The 19317-nt window shown below is 52.0% G+C and overlaps 1 protein-coding gene across 5 annotated transcripts in view; it reads left to right on the forward strand.

Moving 5' to 3' along the window:
- Positions 1-19317, forward strand: part of Cmklr1 (chemerin chemokine-like receptor 1) — an 87289-nt gene that overhangs the window by 46712 nt on the left and 21260 nt on the right. The window contains exon 1 of one of the 5 annotated variants that reach the window (XM_050121095.1): positions 4821-5328. The exons of 1 other annotated variant lie outside the window; for it this stretch is intronic. The gene's annotated coding sequence lies outside the window, so the exon portion shown is untranslated. Of the gene's footprint in view, positions 1-4820; positions 5329-12731; positions 15125-17341; positions 17366-19317 lie in introns of those variants that run through there. 3 more of the 5 variants (XM_050121096.1, XM_050121099.1, XM_050121101.1) reach the window with 3 other exon arrangements.

A 19317-nucleotide genomic window follows, 5' to 3' on the forward strand; every position in this document is an offset into this window, starting at 1 on the left:
GGGGGTACAGGGAGTGGGTTTTCTCAATGACTGGACCGTCTTTTCTTGAGTTCTCCCAGCAGCCCACAGGCAGGACCACTTGGGTGGGGTGGGATGGCCAGCGATGCCAAGGGCTCAGTTTTGTGGAGGTGATGCTAGTGAGGGTCCTGGGGCATGCTCTCCCTGGCCGGGGCCAGTGTGCTAACAGCCCCATCTCTCATGAGCTCTGGGTTTGCCCAAGGTAAGAAAATAAGCCCTGAACCGAGGGAAGAAGGGGCTGTTTGGGTTTTCAAAACAGAAGCAGCCTCCCTGTTGCTATGAACAAACTTCGTGTTTTCAGAGTTTAAATGTTTTCTTTTAGTGACTCACGTAAAAGGCACACAGCCTCTTTTAAGACACACGGAAGCCTGTACCAGAGGGCCGGGGGCCAGGACAACCTGTCTGTAGCTTTTGAAGGCTGGCTGGAGTGGCTGGCATTCGCGAACCCACCCTGCGTCACAGGCAGTCCTCCAAAGGTCTCCTACGTCGGCAGCAAAGGTGTACTCCTGCACAAGTATGGGAGAGGACTTAGAAGCAGCTGTGCCCCGGTGCTCTGAGGGCTACATTGTCCACCGTAGCCCCGCAATTTTGTGTTATTCCGTTTCTGAGGACACGAGTGGCTGCTGACGCACGAGTAGATACCCAATCGGACTCTGATTAACTTGGCTTTGCCATTTCCTCTTGGGTTCTGCCCTCAGCTGGTGTATGATTTCTGTATTTCTGTGTTTAAGTAGCTTTGTAGGGTCCAGGTCCAATCTGTGGACTCTGTGTTCCGGGCTCCTAGGCGCGGGGCCTGGGATGGTCTGGGCCTTGGCAGAAACATCCATGCAGAGGAAGCAGAGGCTGCTCTGGTCGCTCTGCCCATGTGGCTGTGTGCCACTGGGGAACTGACTTCCCCTCTCTGAGCTTCTAACATGGGATAGACGTGGGATCTGCCAGGCGGAGTTCTGTGATCCTGGGCAGCAACACTGTCTCAGGGGCTCCAAGTCCGCCCAGCTTCTGCCAGCTACTGCCGGACCTCCTCGCCCTACCAGGCTCCCAGAGTGAGGGCCCCGCAAAGGCCTCAGGCTTTCCATGGAGCACCCATCCTTATTTGAAGAACACCTGGGCATGGGGCCGTGAGGACAAGACTGGTGTGGAAAAGGACACAGAACGGGGTTGTTCTTCAGGTACCCTTCGGGCTCCATGAAACATGGCCCAAAGTGTCCTGCTGTCACCTGCAAGTGCCACTGTTCCCTTGGGCCTGGTGGGACATGGCCTCCCTAAAACTTTATTCTAGGTTTCAGGAGACTTCCACCTCCCCATTGGTCCTCACTTGGCTCTCCCCACTCCGATCACCTTCTCTACCCACCTCTGCGGACGTTTCCCAAACCAAGTCCCGTTTTGCATATGGGAAAACTGAACACCCAGAAGCTTACCTGAGGCCACACCGGTATCATTCCAGACTCTGTCCTAGGTTCCAGACTCATTACCTGGATCATTCCAGACTCTGCCCTAGATTCCAGACTCATTCATTACCCGGATCATTCCAGACTCTGCCCTAGATTCCAGACTCATTACCTGGATCATTCCAGACTCTGCCCTAGATTCCAGACTCATTACCCGGATCATTCCAGACTCTTCCCTAGGTTCCAGACTCCACCCCCAGGTCCAGGCCCTGTCTGCCCAGCTGGCCCCAGTGGGTTGCTGGCTTTTGCCGTCTGCTAGGTCTTAGACTTCAAATTCCTCCTTAAAACAACAGCAAAATCAAACCCCCAAAGCATCCATGTTAGTTTGAATGAGCATGCTCTGGGCTCACATGTTTGTATATTTGGTCCCCAGTTGGTGGAACCACTTGGGAAGGATTAAGAGGTGTGGCCTTGGAGAAGATCATTGGGGATGACTTTCGAGGTTTCAAAAGTCTACACACCATTCCTGATTAGTGAGCATCCCTCCCTCCCTTCCTCCCTCCCTCCCTCCCTCCCTCCCTCCCTCCTTCCCTCCCTTCCTCCCTCCCTTCCTCCCTCCCTCTGCCTCATAGTTACTATCTCAACGTGTAAACTCTCAGCCACTGCTCAGTGCCACACCAGAGCCTGCTGCCATGTTCCCCACCACGATGAATCTGCACTCCAACCCTTTGGAACTGTGAACCCAAATGAAATGCTTTCTTTGATAACTTGCCTTGGTCATGGTGTCTTTGTAGCAATAGAAAAGTCGTTAAGGCATAAGGTGATACCAGGGAATGAAGTATTACCCGACAATGTGGGTTTCTGGAGGAGTGTGGGTTTCTGGAGGATTTGGGACTTTGGACTAGGAAAGTGGTTGAAAGCTGTAAGCTGAGCTCAATCGACCTCAGAAGAAACATGGACGATGATAGTGCTGAGGGCAATGTGGACTGACCACATCTATCCATCCACATCAGAGGGAAGCAATATTAGCAACTGGGCGAGAAAACATTCTTGTGATATTTTGACAAAGAGTATGTGGCTGTTCTCTCTCTCTCTCTCTCTCTCTCTCTCTCTCTCTCTCTCTCTCTCTCTCTCTCTCTCTCATTCTAAGACTCTGAGGCTAAATTGAAGAGTTCTGGTGTAATTTTGTTGGCAGCGGAGCTTTCAAGACAACCTAGTTTCGACTGTGTTATTTGGTTATTAGTGAGCACTCTTACAAAGAGCTACAATTAAAACAAGCAAGCAGGGTAAAAAGAAATATGAGGCTGGGCGGTGGTGGTGCATGCTTTTAATCCCAGCACTCGGAAGGCAGACTCGGATGGATCTCTGTGAGTTCGAGGCCAGTCTGGACTATAAGAGCTAGTTCCAGGACAGGCTCCAAAGCTACAGAGAAACCCTGTCTTGAAAAGTTAAAAAAAAATATGAACTGTACAGTTTGATGGGAAAAAGAACAGCAGAGATTGTAATATTAGAGCCAAGTCCTTAAGAAGTTTAAAGATTGGCCTGATGCTAAATTGACTAAAGGGAGAGGTGACCTCAGGGCAGGAGGTCACCCCACCCAGTTAAGCTTCCAACACGTAAACCGGCAATTCCTAAGGAATTTTAGGCTCCTAAAGAAAACAAAAAAGCAAAGAAAAACTTATTCAACAAAGGAAAGTATCAACAAATCAAAGCTTATGAAATGTAATCATCAGGCTCCATTGGAAGCAGGCAGCAGAACTTGGCAGCACTGGACACGTGGTTCTGATTTTAGAGTTGGTCCTCTAGGATACTGTGTAACCTTGGGGAAATAACTTGACCACTCTGGTGCTGTGAAATAGAAAGGTTAGAGCAGCTGGCGACTGTGAATGGCGGGCGGCATTCTGAGCGGCCAGGCTGTGCTGTGGTTTGTAGTGTCCCTGTTGTGGAGAAGCACTGGGAAGCTCTTCCCAGAGTTAGAGGGAGGAAGGGTGGGGCTTTCAAGGGATAATTCTGTCTGAAGTGTTCCATGTTCAGGACGAGTAATGCCATCATTGCTGACAGGCAGAGCTCAGCCCCCTCCTCCTAGCCCTTCTGTGGCTTCACCTCCGGTTCCCACCACGAGCAGCAGGAAGCCCACCAGACACCGCGGTTCCGGACCACTTCCTGCCTCTGGAACCCAGGGCCGCATACACTTCTGATTATGAGTATAGACAAAGACAGGTGGTGACAGACGTGACTGTCACAGGTGATGACAGACATGTCCACGGTCCACTGTCACAGGTGATGACAGACATGTCCACGGTCCACTGTCACAGGTGATGACAGACATGTCCACCATCCACGGTCACAGGCAATGACAGACATGTCCATGGTCACAGGCGGTGACAGATGTGTCCACGGTCACAGGCGGTGACAGACATGTCCTATTGTCCAAAACTGTGAGGCTGGGCTCCCTACCCCAGCCTTTGTCCTCCCACCCCCTTTCTTCTCTCCTCCCTCCCTTCATTCTCTTTCCCCGCATCTCTCTCTCCCTCAGTCTCCCCTCAGTCCCCTCCCTCCATTCTTCTCCCCTTTCTCATTTCTTATTCCCTTCTCTTCATCTCTCTCCTCCCCTCCTCCTCTTTCTCTATTTCCTTTCCCTGTTTTCTTCCCCTTTCCTTTCTGTCCCCTCTCTCCTCATCTCTAAGCAGTTTTAGGCAGCCTGACTTCAGACCCCGAGGAACTTCAGCTCCGTCCCAGCTGTCAGCCCCACCTGGCTGCCTGGGCACAACTTCTTGTCGATGGTCTTAGCATCCTCGTTGGCCATGGGTGAGTGAGCCGGCCATGGGTGAGTGAGCCGTTCTAGCCACATTCTTAATGGAAGCACTCACTGTGGGTCACACACACACCAAGGACTGCTATGTCATCTGGAGACCAAGGACTGGGATCAGCCTGGTTGGACTGCAGCTCTGTCCTCCGCTGGCTGGGTGGTGTCAAGTAAAAGACTCACCAAGAAACAAGTATAATAAACAAGAATAATAAAAATACCTGTCTGCCAGTGCTGCTGTGGGGAGGATCAAGTACTGAGTGTCTAGCACTGTGAAGGTCAGCACTGAGTGCCCAGTACCCTGCCTGGTTCTTGGCTGCTTCAATAATGCTGGTGGTGATGATGTAACCAATAAACTAGGCAATGTTAGGTGCTGGGGACAGACTAGGGACGAAAGTTGCTCAGGGAGTTCCCAGTCTGAACATGAGACACCTAGCGGGTGGCCCAGCATGGTCAGTGCCTGCTGTGAGGTGGGAACCCAGAGCAGCCTCGAAGAAGGACCTGGAAGTCATCTGGCCACAACAGGACAGGAATAGCATGGAACTAGGAACAGCAGATGCGAGGGCCTGGAGTTTGAGACAGATCTTAGAGGAGGGGCAAGTCTTCAGGACTTACCCCCAACCCCAGCAGCCTGGTTTCAAGGCTCCATTTGCAGCTCCCAGCCAAGGGGCGGGTCATCCCTAGTGGGCTGCTACCACCCAGGAGCGCAGCTTGGCTGGCAGACTCGGTCTCCTCTAGCGCCCCCACGCCACACAGCTGGCGCCCCCGCCCTCCGCTCGCCTCTCGCCGTTTCCTGCTCCTCCCTCCTCTCCCGGCTCCAGCTGTTTGTCTAGCTGAGTTCTGTCCCTGTCCCGCACAGAACTCTGGACAGAGTGCGACTCTTAGGATGTGCCTGGGGACTGTGCTCAGCGGGGCTCAGAGGAAATTTTGCGTGAATAGGAGAAACGGTTCCAAACAAACAGCTCTTACCAGCACAACTGTGTGACCAGGAGAAGGAAGCCTGAAGCCACAGGAACCACAGGAAAGACTGGGGAGAAGGTACCTCGGCGCTTGGCGTTCAGACCTACAGAGGGCGGGAAGGGGCGCACCGGCGGGGACCGGAGCGCTTCTAAAGAGGTGCGTGTCAAGATTCCCAGGGTTGAGTCAGATCTGAAGAACGATGCTGGTGCTTGTGAAAACCAGCGTGGCCGTCGCGGGTCCATCCTGTCCCGAAACCCGCTGGAAGCCAACTTGTGCCTAACCAGAGGCAGTCTCCTACAGGTTCTCCGTGTTCTCCAGGGGAAGAAAAGGTTTTCCTGGGACGCATGTAACTGTTGTTGGGTCTACTTCTCATTTTGTTTTTATTATTACGAGCAAGACGAGTGAGCAGCTTCTCAATGGTCGCTTTATGGAATAGTTGTGCTTTGTGTACTTGTCCTATGGATACAACTCCATAAGTGGAGATGCCACTCTGTCTGTCTCTGTCTGTCTCTCTGTCTCCCCCCCCCCCCAGATGTGCATGCAGAGAGAGGAGAACATGGGGTCCTTGAGGCAATGTCTCTCACAGACTCAGAGGCTGGCCGGTTTAGGTAGCCTGGCCACCAGGGAACTCCAGCCATCAACTTGTCTCTGGCCTCCAATGCTGGGGTTACAGGCACATGTGGTCATTCCCAGCTTTTTGTACGAGTGATGGGGATTTGAACTTAGGCCCTAATGCTTGCACAGCAAATGTTCTTACCCAAAGAGCCATCTCCCTATGCTACCTTAAAAACAATAGGTTTGCATTGGGCATGGTGGCGCACACCTTTAATCCCAGCACTTGGGAGGCAGAGGCAGGTGGAACTCTGAGTTAAAGGCCAGCCTGCTCTACAGAGCTTCCAGGATAGCCAGAGATACCTAGTGACACCTTGTCACAAAAAAAAAAAAAAGATTTTGTTTTTATTGATGTCTACATGTGGCAGTCTCTATGTGGGTTTGTGTGTATAGGTGCAGGTGCCTGAGGAGACCAGGGGGGCATCAGCTTCCCCTGGAACTGGAGTTACAGACAGTTGTGAGCTGCCATGTGGGTGGCTGGGAATTGAACCTGGGTCCTCTGGAAGAACAGCTAGTACTCTCAACTGTTGAGCCATCTCTCCGGCCCCTCACTACCCGTTTTGAGATATGTGACTGTTTGACCGTGACAGTTTCTGCCTGCTGACACTCCCTATGGTGTGATATGGGGTTCAGTAGCCTTGGAGGCCCCCATGCTATCTGCCTTCTACCTGCGGTGCCTCTACTTGTGCCCCTTTACTTCTTAATAGGGGGTCTCTCACTGGGATCCTGGGCTTGTTGGTTAGGCTAGGCTGGCTGGCCTGGGAGCCCTGTGGACCCTTCTGCTTCCGCCTCCCTAGCACTGGCCTTACACATATGTACCACCATATCTAGCTTCTTATGTGAGTTCTGTCCTGGCATCTCCAACCACTGAGCCGTCTCCCTGATTTTCTATAGTGGGTCTGTAGAAAATAGACAGACTCGCTTGTGTGAGCCTCCCTCCTCCCCACCATGTTCATATTTTCTTATTGATATCTAAAAGTTCTTTGCATATGGAAGACAGGAGCCGTTCGGCCAAGTTCTGCCTGAAAGCATCGCACTCCCTCTGCTTCCATCCTGAGGCATTTACAGCGAGGGAGCTCTGGTACAGAAATCATCGCCTACAGCCACCCAGGAGCTGCCTGGAGAGTTTGATGTGCCGTGTATGTCTGTGGCTCAGAGAGGGCAGGTTTCAGGTCTGAGGTCACATAGTGAGGAAGTGGTGGAGGAGCTCTTGTGTCTTAAGAAAGCCCCAATTCCCCTTTGTTTCCCTCTCCTTCCCCTTTCCAAGGGGATCTGTGGTTCTTGCTTCTGTCAAGAGAAAGGCAAGATCGGCTCTGTGCCTTGCTGCTGTGGTGTGCCTGGTCGGGTCAGACTGTGGAAGGGGTTGACTCAGCATTCTCCTTCAAAAGGTTTGGCTTAAACCTGTGAGGTGCCAGTCTCCGAGAACCAGGGGTGGTGAGTCTGGACTCCCCCGACTCTTTGAGGAGTAGATGAACCCCACACTGGGCCTCTTTCTATAAAACTCAACCCTTTTGCTGGTGGAGAAGTCTCTACACCTCTCCCCCACTGGTCCCCCTCCCCCATCACAACTCCTCCCCCACTGTCAATCATCTTGTCTGTCTCTTAGCAACCTGGAAGTCCCTAGACCACAATTCAGTGTTATGTCTTCTGGGTCCTCCATCCTCTGCATAGAAGAGTCCCCTGGGTCCAGGGAGAAGTTTCACCGTCTGCAGAGTGGGCTGGGACGATGGACTGTAGTCCCGTCTCTTAGATGTTTGATTATGAAGGACAGCTTAAGTTGGCTTTCTGCGCTCCACCATGGCCACATGATGATGATGAGGGCTCTAGTAACACCCCAGTTTGCCGATTCGAAATCCGAGGCCTTAGAAGGATTCCAAGCATAGACTGCCACAGATTTCACAGGGCTCCACACTACAGAGGTGGGTTTATGCCTCAGATTCCACTTCTGTAAAACGGTGTTCCGAACAGGAGCCACCCTGTAGGACTGTCACAAAGGTTAAATGACAGGACCCGACAATGCTTAGCAGATGATGATCCCCTAGGCTTTGAATATTATTACTTTATATGCACACATACATGCCCGAGAGAGAGAGAGAGAGAGAGAGAGAGAGAGAGAGAGAGAGAGAGAGAGGCCAGTGCAAGTGCTGGATGTCCTCCTCTATCACTGTCCACTGTCCTGCTGTGAGACAGGGCCCGTAACTTAACTGGCAGCTCACTGTTTTGCTAGACGGGCTGGATATCAAGCTCCCAGAATATACATGTTTTTGCCCCCCAATACTGGAGTTACAGACACACACAGTCACGTCTGGATTAACGTGGGTTCCAGAGATTTGAACTCGGATTTTTAAGCTTGCAGAGCGAGCTTTCTCACCCTCCGAGCCACCTCCCCAGCCCTCATGGATGTTTCTTAGCGCTCCAGCATCTGTGAGTCAGGCTCTCTGAGGGTGAGCCTAGGGCATCTGTGTCAAACGGGTGCCTCAGAGACTTCGATGCCCTTCGTACTTGAGCACGGCTCACAGGAACACTCGAGTGTTTTCCTGTTTCACCCTCTGCCCAGGTTTTTGATGCTTTGCTGTGCATTTGAGTTTCTTTTCCCTTTCTAAGCAAATCTCCACAGACCTCCGTGGAGCCACACGCTCTGTGTCAGCAGCTGAGGCCAGGAGGCTGTGTGGAGAAGTGAAACTGCCTTATGGGACACAGCATGTCTGGTCGGACCCGTTCCCCCTGGGTGGGGACTTTGCAGTTACTTTAAGCGGCAGAATTCACTTATTGAAGTAAAGCAGATGGGAAGAAACAAACTGAAAACCAATAAAAACACGGTTTCTCCACAAACAGAAGGGCGGCCCACTAGAGAGGCCCCACGGCTCTGCAGGGTGGCCTACAAACAGCATGGGTATCAAGAGATGCATGTCCCAGACGTTTGCGGGACCTGTGTGATCACAGGAGAGGCATTCCCATTGTCTGGCCGTCACTGCATTCCCGGCAGGAGGAGACTGTGCTGTATAAGTTTGTGTGAGCTTCAGGAACAAATAGACCCAAGCACGCTTACTGCCCCAAACACGGAAGAGACAGCACAAGGCAGCCAGCTCTTTTTCTCTTCTGGTTCTCTCTCTGAGACCTTTTTTTTTCTTTACTATTTTCCCTGTGTTACTCATGTTTCCCAGGCCATTTCTATACTTCTGGGCTCAAATAATTCCCCTGCCTCGATTACCCAAGTATCTGGGATGGTAGGTGCACAGCGGAATGCCTGGCTTAAGGAACATGCTTCAGAGTGGAGGATCCCCTGCCCTAGGGAGTCAGTGACCCAACTGGCAGCTCCACGCTCCCATTGGTGACATTCCGGTGGGCCCAGTGGTAGATGGGAAAGTGTGAAGGTGTCAGATGGCCTGGCTAGATTCTTCCTCCTGGGAACCTCTGTGAGGTAGTCTCCTGCCTCCCATTGAAGTGAGGTGCTGATTGGTTAGGTGACATTCCAGAGGCTCTTGATGTGGTTAACCTGTGTCCCACAGGACCCACAGGTTCTGGTGTCCCACAGGTGGCCCTTTCTATGCTACCTCCAACAGGGAGGCGCTGAGCCAGCCCTGGGGTGCAGGGAAAGGGCTGCTTGTGGCATCCTCTTTGTGCTGCTTCCGGATTCAGGGCCCTGTGCTGTTTCTGGGTTCGGTCAATAGTGGGACACCGGGCAATTTATTTATCTCAGAGTCTCAGCATTTTCGCAGCAAGGGTCACAAGTGAGATTGGAAAAGAGCGACGCTGCTGGATGGAATGGAGGTGCAGTTTGTATGATGCAGCTGTCTTAGAAAGAAATGCTTGCAGCTGAAGTCAGCAGCTGGCAGTTGCCAGAGATCCTCGAGCAGGCTGCTGCAGGATTCAGCTCTCAGCCTTGCCCCTTGACCTCCTCATCCCGATTGTGGGACCAGATACTCCAATATGCACAGAGGGCTGAGTACATCGTGTGCCTCTCTGAGGAAGCCCGGACTTGGAAATGCGCTTGGGCAGATCTGAGCAGCCTTTGGCTCCAGCCTGGGACCTTTGCCTGGGCTCTGGTGGGGGTGCCTGGGTGTCCTCTCCACATGCTTTGGAAATGCTGGAAGTACCCACAGCTGAGTCAGCAGGGCTCAGAATCACTTCTGCTTTCTTGGGGGTACAGGTTCTGAGTTCTCAGCCCAGGCTGGTGATGGGGCAGTTCTTGTGCAAGGAGGTGGGTGGTCAGGGAAATCAATGCATAGAATGGCTGGACACACCCAGCGTTCCCCTGGGGCTCAAGGATGACAGGGGCAGTGATCGCATGAGGAGAGGCTGCTGAGGGATGGTGGTCGCAGGCCCTGCATTGCAGGCCTGTGTTCTGGCTCAGCTCCTTGGCCTCAGTCTCTTCCTCTCAGAGTTGCCTAGGTTGCCCTGCTCTTTGGTCTGTAGTCCACTCTCAGTGAGTGGCCCAGGGGCGTGGTTAAGGACAGATGCTCACCCCTGTTGCATGAACTTGTCAGAACAGTCTCCAGAGTCCGAGTCCCTCCACGAGAGAGGGGTGGGTGTGGGTGCCATCCTGGTTTCTTTCTTACTGTGACAAACACCCTGGCCAAAAGCAACTTAGGAGAAGAAAGGATTTATTCAACTCACAGTTCCAAGTTATGGTCCATCACCGAGGGGAAGTCAAGGCAGGAACTCACGCAAGCTGGTCAATCCCAGCCATTGCCAGGAGTGAAGAGTAAAGCTGTCCTCTCTGTTTACACATTCTCACAATGGGCTGGCTTAATTAACAATCAGGACAGTGGCCCACAGACACAACCACAGACCCAGGACAGTGGCCCACAGACACAACCACAGGCCCAGGACAGTGGCCCACAGACACAACCACAGGCCCAGGACAGTGGCCCACAGACAGGCTCATAGGTCAGCCTGGCAAAGATAATTCCTCATGAAGATTTTCTTCTCAGGCTCACCAGTTAAGTATGCATCCTGTTCTCTCTGAGGACCTCATATGATTCCCAGAACTCACAGTGGATGGCTTGAGCCACCTGTAATATAAATCCAGCCCCTGTGTGATCCAGCACCTCTGGCCTAGGGAGGTGCTGTACATGCACTTGTAATTAAAAATCTAAAATGAATGAAAAAAAAAATTTCCCAGGCGACTCTAAGTTATATCAAGTTAACAGTTAGTCTAACCAGCGGGTAGCAAGTGGATCAGCTTCAAGATCACACCTGGCTACCCTGTATGTGGAGCTTCTCTGTGTCTCAGCAACCGCTCCCAAATAACCACTCGGAGGCTTAATATTAACTGTAAATGCTCAGCCAATAGCTCAGGCTTATTACTAGCTCTAACTCTTACATTTTAAATTAACCCATATTTCTTTATCTACCATCAGCCACATGGTAATATTATCTTTCAATGTGACACATTCATCTTGCATCTCTGCATCTCTTGAAACTCCTGAGACTCCACGCTTCTCCCTCCCAGTGTCCTCAGTCCGGCTGTCCTGCCTATACCTCCTGCCTCACTACCAGTCAGTCAGCTCTTTGGTTAAACCAATCAGATGTCGCCTTGGCAAAGACACATCTTCACAGTGTACAAAAAGATGATTCTATAACACCACCCCGCAGTCACAGCTGTCAAGTGACTTTCTGTTATCTAAGAACAGGTGCGCCGATTCTGGGGACCAGGATGTGGGCATCTTTGAGGGACTGCCTATCCTTACAGGCTACCCTGAGGGAAACCCAAATGGTAAGAGTTCTGGGCCATTTCTCTGAGGAGCACAGCAAGGAGCAAAGAGCACCAATGTGGGTGGGGCTGAGGCAGGCATAAGGAGAGGGCAGGTCTGATCTCGGCTCTGGACTCTGGCACTGAGGTGGGTTTGGGTCCCTGCTTTAGCGGGTAGGAGCTGCTGACTGCAGGTGACTGTGCTCTTGTGGAAGAGGTGGTGGTAAGATGCAGTCAGGTTTGCTGGTAGGTTTGTCAGTGAGGTCACATGTGCCAACTGAGGTGGTAACCATTTGCCCAATCAGGCTTGTCCTCTGCCGATCTCAGGTTCTCAATCTCGGTCCCCTCAGTATAAGAGCCTTGGCTGCCAGGCAGAGAGGCTCTCTCCTTGTCCCGGCCCATCCCCCACCAAATGAATGGACCCCAGGGAGTTTCACATGTAAAGCAGTTGCCCTAACTCTGAGCCAGACCTCAGCCTCAGCCCTGGTTTCTTTTTTTTCTTTCCCCTCCCCTAGGGGATGGGAGAGGGTGGGTGAGAGGCCTAGAAGATCTCACTAATTGCCCAGGCTGGCCCTTGAACTCACTTTCTAGGCCAGATAGGTCTGGAACTTGAGATGCCCCTGCCTTAGCCTCCTGAGTAGCTGGAATTACAGACATCACCTCAGTTGGCCACTATACCACCCAAACTAATCGACAATCCCATTTCTTAGGTGGGAAAAATGAGGCAGGGAGGCTGTGGGTAAGCCGAGAGGCAGCCTTCGTTCTTGGGCGTCTATGAGGCGCCTGCTTTGCTATATGCTCATGGCAGGGAATTTGCGAGGAGCCCATCCTGCCTAAGGAGCTCCTAGGGTCTCAGGAAGACAACTGAGAACAGAGTGGGAAGCTTGGAGCACACCACTCCTGGGGTGGGAACACCATCTGCCCATTCGTCAAGGCTTTTTTGACCAAGAACAAATTGTTAGCCGCATCCACACTGGTGTTGGCCGGAGACACTTGGTGGCCAAGGGTTGTAGGAGCAAAGGGGAGATGGCTTTCACAGGAATGGCAGGAAACCAGTCCCCAGACAGGAAGCCCGTCTCTGAGCTGGGTTCAAAGCACAATCTGGCCTCAAGTTGCCCGAAGGGAAGCTGGCAGGAACAGGAGTGAGGGGGAGCGTGGATGGGGAGTGGAAGACCAATGGCTCTGGGGTGTGTGGTAAAGAGGGCAGGGAGCAGGGGGAGGCTGCAGGCTCTGCAGGGCCTTGAAGGCCCCACCCAGTTTTCTGGGTGGCCTGACATGCTCCATTTTACCAGCATGGTATACCCACCCTCTTCAAACTCGGTGCTTACATTTGAAGTTGTGGAAATGGAAGATTCCAGACAACCAGAACTAACTGAGTTTAAAATTTGAAGTCTGGGGCTTTATGTGCTGGGTTGTTGGGCTATAAACCAGACCATCTGCTCTGACTGGGGCAGGGGAACTGTAGGATGTGTGTGTTGGGGGGGACACAGGCACAGAGGTGCGAGGTGCTGAGATGGTGTTAGGGTTTTCCGGGTGTGAGCCCTGACCTGCCTGTCGTGTTTGGTGATTCCTTCCCAGCAGGGGCAATACTCTGCCACACACGCTGTGGCCAGCAGGCCTGGCTGGCATCACAGGGTTCTGTGGAAGGGAAGGAGACCAAACCACGGGAAGATTCACTCTTGAGGGTATGTGGGCACTTTCAGTCTCCTTATGACATGCGCAGACTCCCAGGATCTGGGTCATGGAGAACAGGGAGTCAGTCTTTCCAGTACTGTCTTGAGGGACAGCAGCCTCGAGGCCTACCCAGTCCACTTTGGGACTGACCACCTCAGACTGTTCCCGCAATGTCTTTACCACACACTCACGGGAGATGGGAGGGAGCCCGTTCCACCGTGTGTGACAATATGGATGGGATGCAGTGAGGCAGTGTCCTAGTGACACAGCCTCCATGTCCCGATCTGAGAAAGGAGTTGTGACAATAGTTTGGGATGACTTATTAGGAAAAAATCCTTTAAAAATATTAACGAATGAGTTAATTTTATTTTATATATCTCATTCAAAGAGATTGGAACTGGGCAGTGGGAATTAGGCTAATCACATTGGTAGGGATGCAGGCTGCTGCCTCTGAGTGCTTACTTTGATTACTCAGAAGTGCTTAGTCTTGGTGCTAGCTTGACATTGTTGTTTGCATCTTTGTTACTGGCTGATCCTTAGCCACATGGGTTTGGTTAGACAGGATGTGGTTGGCAAACTGAACCCCCTTTCAAAAGGAGAGTATTCTAGAAGCTGGGGTAGTACCCCTGTGCTATTAGGTGACTGAAGAACCCTGGTAAAACAGCAGGCGGCTGACTCTCTAGATGTTTCTGCAACCACCAGTATGGCCATCTGGTCTACCCCTGGGGAGGGTAGCACCTGCTTGTTTCCTTGGGCTGTTGTGTGCAGAAACTAGGGACTCCTCTAGATCCCAGCGCCTTAAGGCATGGGTTCTGTGTTGTTTCCCCAGAGCAATATGCAGAAGTGTGGAATGTGTGTGTCCTCTGTCTTGGTGACCCCCCACGACCATCTATCGCCTTTTGCTCTCCCTCTGCCTCCCTTCCTTCCCCCAGGCTCATGTCTGGTCTCAGAGGAAGGGGTCTGGGTGGTCCCTCCCCTCAGGAGCTGACTGTGGTGAGACCCAGCTACCACACTGTGGGAGGGAGTGTGCCTGCTGCCTAGTCCACACGCCCAGCAGCCTCACCCTGTGTCCACCACATCCTGGTGCTCTGTAGATACCAAAAGGGTGAGCAAGCAAGCGAGCCTGACAGCAGAGGGACCCTCAGGGAATAAGATCTGGGACATCCCTGAGGCCTTCTCTCTCCCTGAGGGAAGAATAAACCTTAACCACAATTCTTGTGAGGGCTTGTGGTGTTTTATTTTGAAAATATGTGACATTATTTTAAGAGTGTCTGTGTGTGTGCAGGCATGCATTGGACAGCTTGAGGAGTTTGCATTCTTCCACACAAGTCTGTGTGTTTTCAACATAAATGCGGCTTTTAGACTGTACATGGTGCTCCAATTATGTCATCCCAGCACTCAGGAGCTGAGGCAGGAGGATGGGGAGTTCTAGGTCACCTGGGCTTGATGGTAAGAGCCCACCTCCAAAAACAAACATGTAACCCCCATTTGCAAAATAAATGGAAAATAACTTGAGGCCTCCATAAGCCTTTGGGCCAGCTCTAGAGGGAGATGGAGGCTGAGGTTGGGCTCCTGTCATGCAGCTGATGAGAAACTTGAAGGAGAATTGTGTTCTGTGGTCTGAGGGAGACCCCAGCAGGTAACAAACCTTCTTCCTCTTGCCGCCCTTCCCAAGGAAATAGGGATACAATAGAGAGGTTAAGTGACTTGCTCGAGACACGGCGAGTGATTGGCCTGAGTCAGAGTTCGAAGCCGCAGTGCTTAACCACAATGCTCACAAAGGTGTTACTTTGGCAGGATCTGTTTGTATCTGTCACCTCAAGTCTGTGGCAGGGCAGATGAGATCAGTTTCCTGGACAACGAAGAATCCTTCCTTGAAGAGCTAGGAGCCTGATAAGGGACAGAAATAAGTAAAAAAAAGTTCTTAGAAGTTCTACCGAGGACCGTGGCTCAGACACCATCTTGGATGAGGTGAGGTTTGGAGGGCTTCGATGTGTTGAGGGTATGTCTCAGGGTCCTGGTCGGGAGGAGCTCATTTTTATTTAAAAGTGGGTCCCTTTTCCATTGTGAATTTTTTTTCCTGTAAAATGTAAAGCTATCCCAGGAAATCTATAGGCTTGATTAGCGAGTTTGGGGGTACCCCTCTCTCCTAAATTCATGCTCCAGGCTCTCCTCTCACCCACCTAGCTCAGTGTGTGAGAGGATGTCTTAGGGTATTTCTGTGGCTGAATACTCCATGTTGAGGTTGGTGAATGGCAGGAGAGATTTTGGGTGCTCACCCTTAGCCAAGGCACAGAGCAGTGAGACCCAGAACCCTGTTCGACGGTAGCAGTGATGGGCCTGGGAGATGGCTCGGTGTGTGAGAATGCTCCTTCTGCAAACACGAGAGCCTGAGTTCACATACCCAGCATACATGTACAAAGCCGGGTGTGATCGCTGTGCCTGTGAGTCCAGGACTGGGGGACAGAGACGGGTGGGTCCTGAGTGTGCACTGGCCTGCCCTCACTATACAAACCAGTGACCTTCTGATTTGGTGAGAGACCCTCCTCACAAAGAAAAAGGTGGAAGGTGATAGAAGAAGAAACTGGGGGTCCTGCTCAGGCCTCCTCGTGCATATGTGCTGGGGCGCACACCACACGTGCAATAGCACAGATACTAATGGCTTTTCTGGGGCTCCACCATGGGCTGTGCACTGTTGTTGTGAGGTCTGTTTTCCTCCTCTTACATCCCAATACCCACCCTGTGAAGCATGTGCAGTTACTGCTTCACTTGGGAACACTGACACAGGACCCCAGCTCTCCCGGGGGCTACACAGCAGAACTGGCCTTTGGCCCGAAGGCTGGGCTTCCGAGTCGTGGCTGTTATCGTTATGCACTGAGTCCAGCTTTGGGGATCCTGGCTTCTTTCTTTTTTAGCTGTGTGTTGTTGGGCAGCTTGCTTGACCCTCCTGAGCTTCAGTTTTCTCTCCTGAGGGGGTCATCAGAGCTTTGGGGAGGCTGAGGATGAGTGAGAGGTGGGGGGAGTGTGAGGGACAGGCAGTGGGGGGGGGGTCTCAGTGTTTCAAGGGTTTTCATTCCTGGCTCCAGACCCAAGAGGCCTTGGAAACCTGAACCAACAGAGAAGTCACAGCCAGGACTCTTGGCAGGACTGCTAGGGAGCAGAGAGGGGGACAAAGGTTCCTCTGTCAGCCACTCGGGGCCTGGAGGGGCCTGATGGAAGAACCATGAGTGTTCCAAAGAACAAGACTCCTGCCCAGAGGCGGGCTGGCACTGCGGCCTGCCAGGCACTGCTCCTGGGCCAGGCTGGAAGATTCCTCTGGACTCTTTTTGAAGGGCTTGGGAAGTGATTTTTCCTCCCTCCACCCAGGGTTATTGTTATTTTATTTTAGAACCAAATAAAGATGGAACGCATCTTCACCTTGGCAGCTGCTAAGAGTTCTCATTATACCAGGTCACCTCCAGATTACCAACCCTCAGGCTTACGATGACACTGGTCACCTGCCCTCTGCAGAGGCTGCCTCTCTAGCCTCCGCACTACTCTCTGAACCCCTGCCATCCAGCTGTACCCATGGGGTTACTTAGGGCCCAGAGATGCGTCTGCCCAGTGCACTGCAGCTCTCCTGCTCCCTGCAGTAGCCCATGATACGGTGGATAATGTGGAAACTAAGGGCCAGAAGTGGACTAGCTCTCCCGACCAGAGTGAGAGCGGGTATTTCTGTGACTGGTGCTGCAGGTGCGGCCCGGCTGTGTGAGGACCTCTTGACCCTGGAGGAAGCAGTTCACTGGCTATGGAACAGCGTGGCTCTACCAAGGAGGGCCAGCCCTGTTTCCTCATTATAAAAGCTCCTCAAGGACTTACCTAGCAGGCACAAGGCCCAGAGTTCCATCTCAGCCACCACACATCAACAAAGATGAAAAAAGGAAGATAACTCAAAGGAAAACTTAAAACAACAAACTCTGGAAAGAGGGAGTGGGGGGCTAAGGATTCAATTGTAACGTTATAACACACATGGCAAAACTGCCTAAACACTGTAACACTAAGAGACTCGACAGAGATCAATTGCCCATCCGGCCCAACAGTAAGCAATTGGAAGGAAGCTGTCCCCAGGCCTGTTACTGAAAAGCTGGTGAAGCTAACAGTGAGCTATTATGCAACTATCTAGAAGGAGGGGTATGATGATTGACCATCTCCAAAATTGGATAAAGAAGGAAGGTGTATATATCTTTTCTTTTATATAAAGGGTGTGTGTGTGTGTGTGTGTGTGTGTGTGAGAGAGAGAGAGAGAGAGAGAGAGAGAGAGAGAGAGAGAGATCCCTTTGTAATTACTCAGAGGCTTCAGAATGGCACCCGGTAACCTGGTACAGGAGCTGAGTGCCCTGGGAACAGATGGATCGTAGAGTGGAAGGGGTAGGGCTTTTTGTTCTAACTCTTCAGAGTTCTACATGGTTTGAACATCTCTAATTGGATAAAGCTGTGTCACCTAGTCAGAAATTTAGTAATGAAAAGAGATGAGACTTTAGTTCTGAGTGGAGACCCTCTCAATAGTCAATGTTTTGTTTTGAGTGTGTGTAGCAGACTCCTGGGCCTGTGGTCTCTGTGACCTTCCGGGACAAGCCTGGGAGTTCAAATTACCTCCACTTGGTTCTAGTTCTTAGTGGTGTCACAGGGGAAGGGTCCTTGTGAGGTTTATGTAGCTCCCCATCCTCCTGGTAGCTGCCATGCGTGTCTGGTTGTCTCCTGTGGGCCAAGCTGACATCTTGGCACAGATCTGCGGCCTCTTCCCACAGCAATCTTGAGACTCAAACCCTTGGTAAGTGCTTTCAGGAGAGTGATGGGTCCTCCTGGCCCTCCTCAATGCTCACTTCCAATGCATGGAGGCTTCTAGAGAAGTCAGTGACCCCAAGCTCAGTCCAGAAAGGCCTGATATGTCTTAATCTTGTCTCTGCCAGAACTTTCCCAAACATCCCCCACCACTCTGTCACCAAACGACTCGCATTAAGTAACGCCTCTTCTGAAATCTTCTGAAAGAGCTGCAGGTCAGGGCAGAGCTCTGGCCTTGTGTGCAAAAGGTCCATCTTCAGCATTGCGTAAGCTATGAATAGCAAACAAGCCACAGCTTTCCTGTGACATCACCCAAAGTCCCAGATGACCTTCTCCTGGGCCCAGCACAGGGGCTGCCCTTTTGCTGCTGGCTCGAACCTCCCAGCTCAAAGCCCAGGCCCCTTCTGCCTGGGTGTGGGTCTTGGTTCTCTTCTCTGATCTTGCAGCCTGCCCCTAGCCCCTCTCCTTCTGGTGTTTCTCTCTTTCTCTGCCTTCATCTTTCTTGTCTTGGTATCTTGTCTCTTCCCCCTAAGTTTTCTCCCCACCCCCTTTGTCTTTCTGTCCCTACCTCTGTGTCATCTTGGTCCACATTTCTTTTAGCTCCTTGGTGCTTGCTCCTGACTGTGGTTTCCAACTCCACCAGGCCTCTGACCTGCAGGAGTCTGAAGAGAGAGGACTGGTCCTCTGCTTTCCTGAAGCCAAGGGCAGACCAGCTTTGAGGACAGTGACCAGTGCAGCCACCAAGCCCTGGTAGTGGTACACTTGAGATTCTGCCACTGTTTGTTCTGAGGGCCAGTGACTTCTTAGGGACGAGGGGCTGTGTTTTCTTATTGCACTGGGCCTGTGTGTGGAGGTCATGACCTTCTTTGACTTGAGACAGAGGAGGTGCCACACTGAGAAGACTCTTGTTCATCTAACAGCAGGGGGTCACTGAACTCCTCCCAATTAAACAGATGAAATAACTGTAGATCCAGAGAAGCCAAGCCACTTGCCCAAGGGCACACAGCTTGTGGGCCTGGCGGAATAAAACTGATTCTGAAGGGAGGACATTGAGCAGCACCTGCTACTTCAGTGGTCCTAGGAGCCAGTGAGGTCACCTGCTTGCCTGTGAGCACAGAGGTGAGGAGGGGCTCTGTCTGTGCAGAGTCAGCTGGGGTCCTGGGTGTCTCCTCACCAGGTGCCCAGTGCGTGGCTGCCTTGGTGAGTAGCTCTCCAAGCCTTAGTTTCCTGACCTTTCATGGGTGGATCACAGTGCCGGCCTCCTGGGTTATTACTGGAAAGCAGTGGCTCAGGATGAGAGCTTGGCTGGAAAACGAAGCTGGAGAGACCAAGGCTGAGCCTTG

This window comes from Alexandromys fortis, unplaced genomic scaffold, assembly GCF_014885135.2.
Source record: "Alexandromys fortis isolate MF-2015 unplaced genomic scaffold, M_Fortis_MF-2015_v1.1 scaffold_197, whole genome shotgun sequence".
NCBI lineage: Eukaryota > Metazoa > Chordata > Mammalia > Rodentia > Cricetidae > Alexandromys > Alexandromys fortis.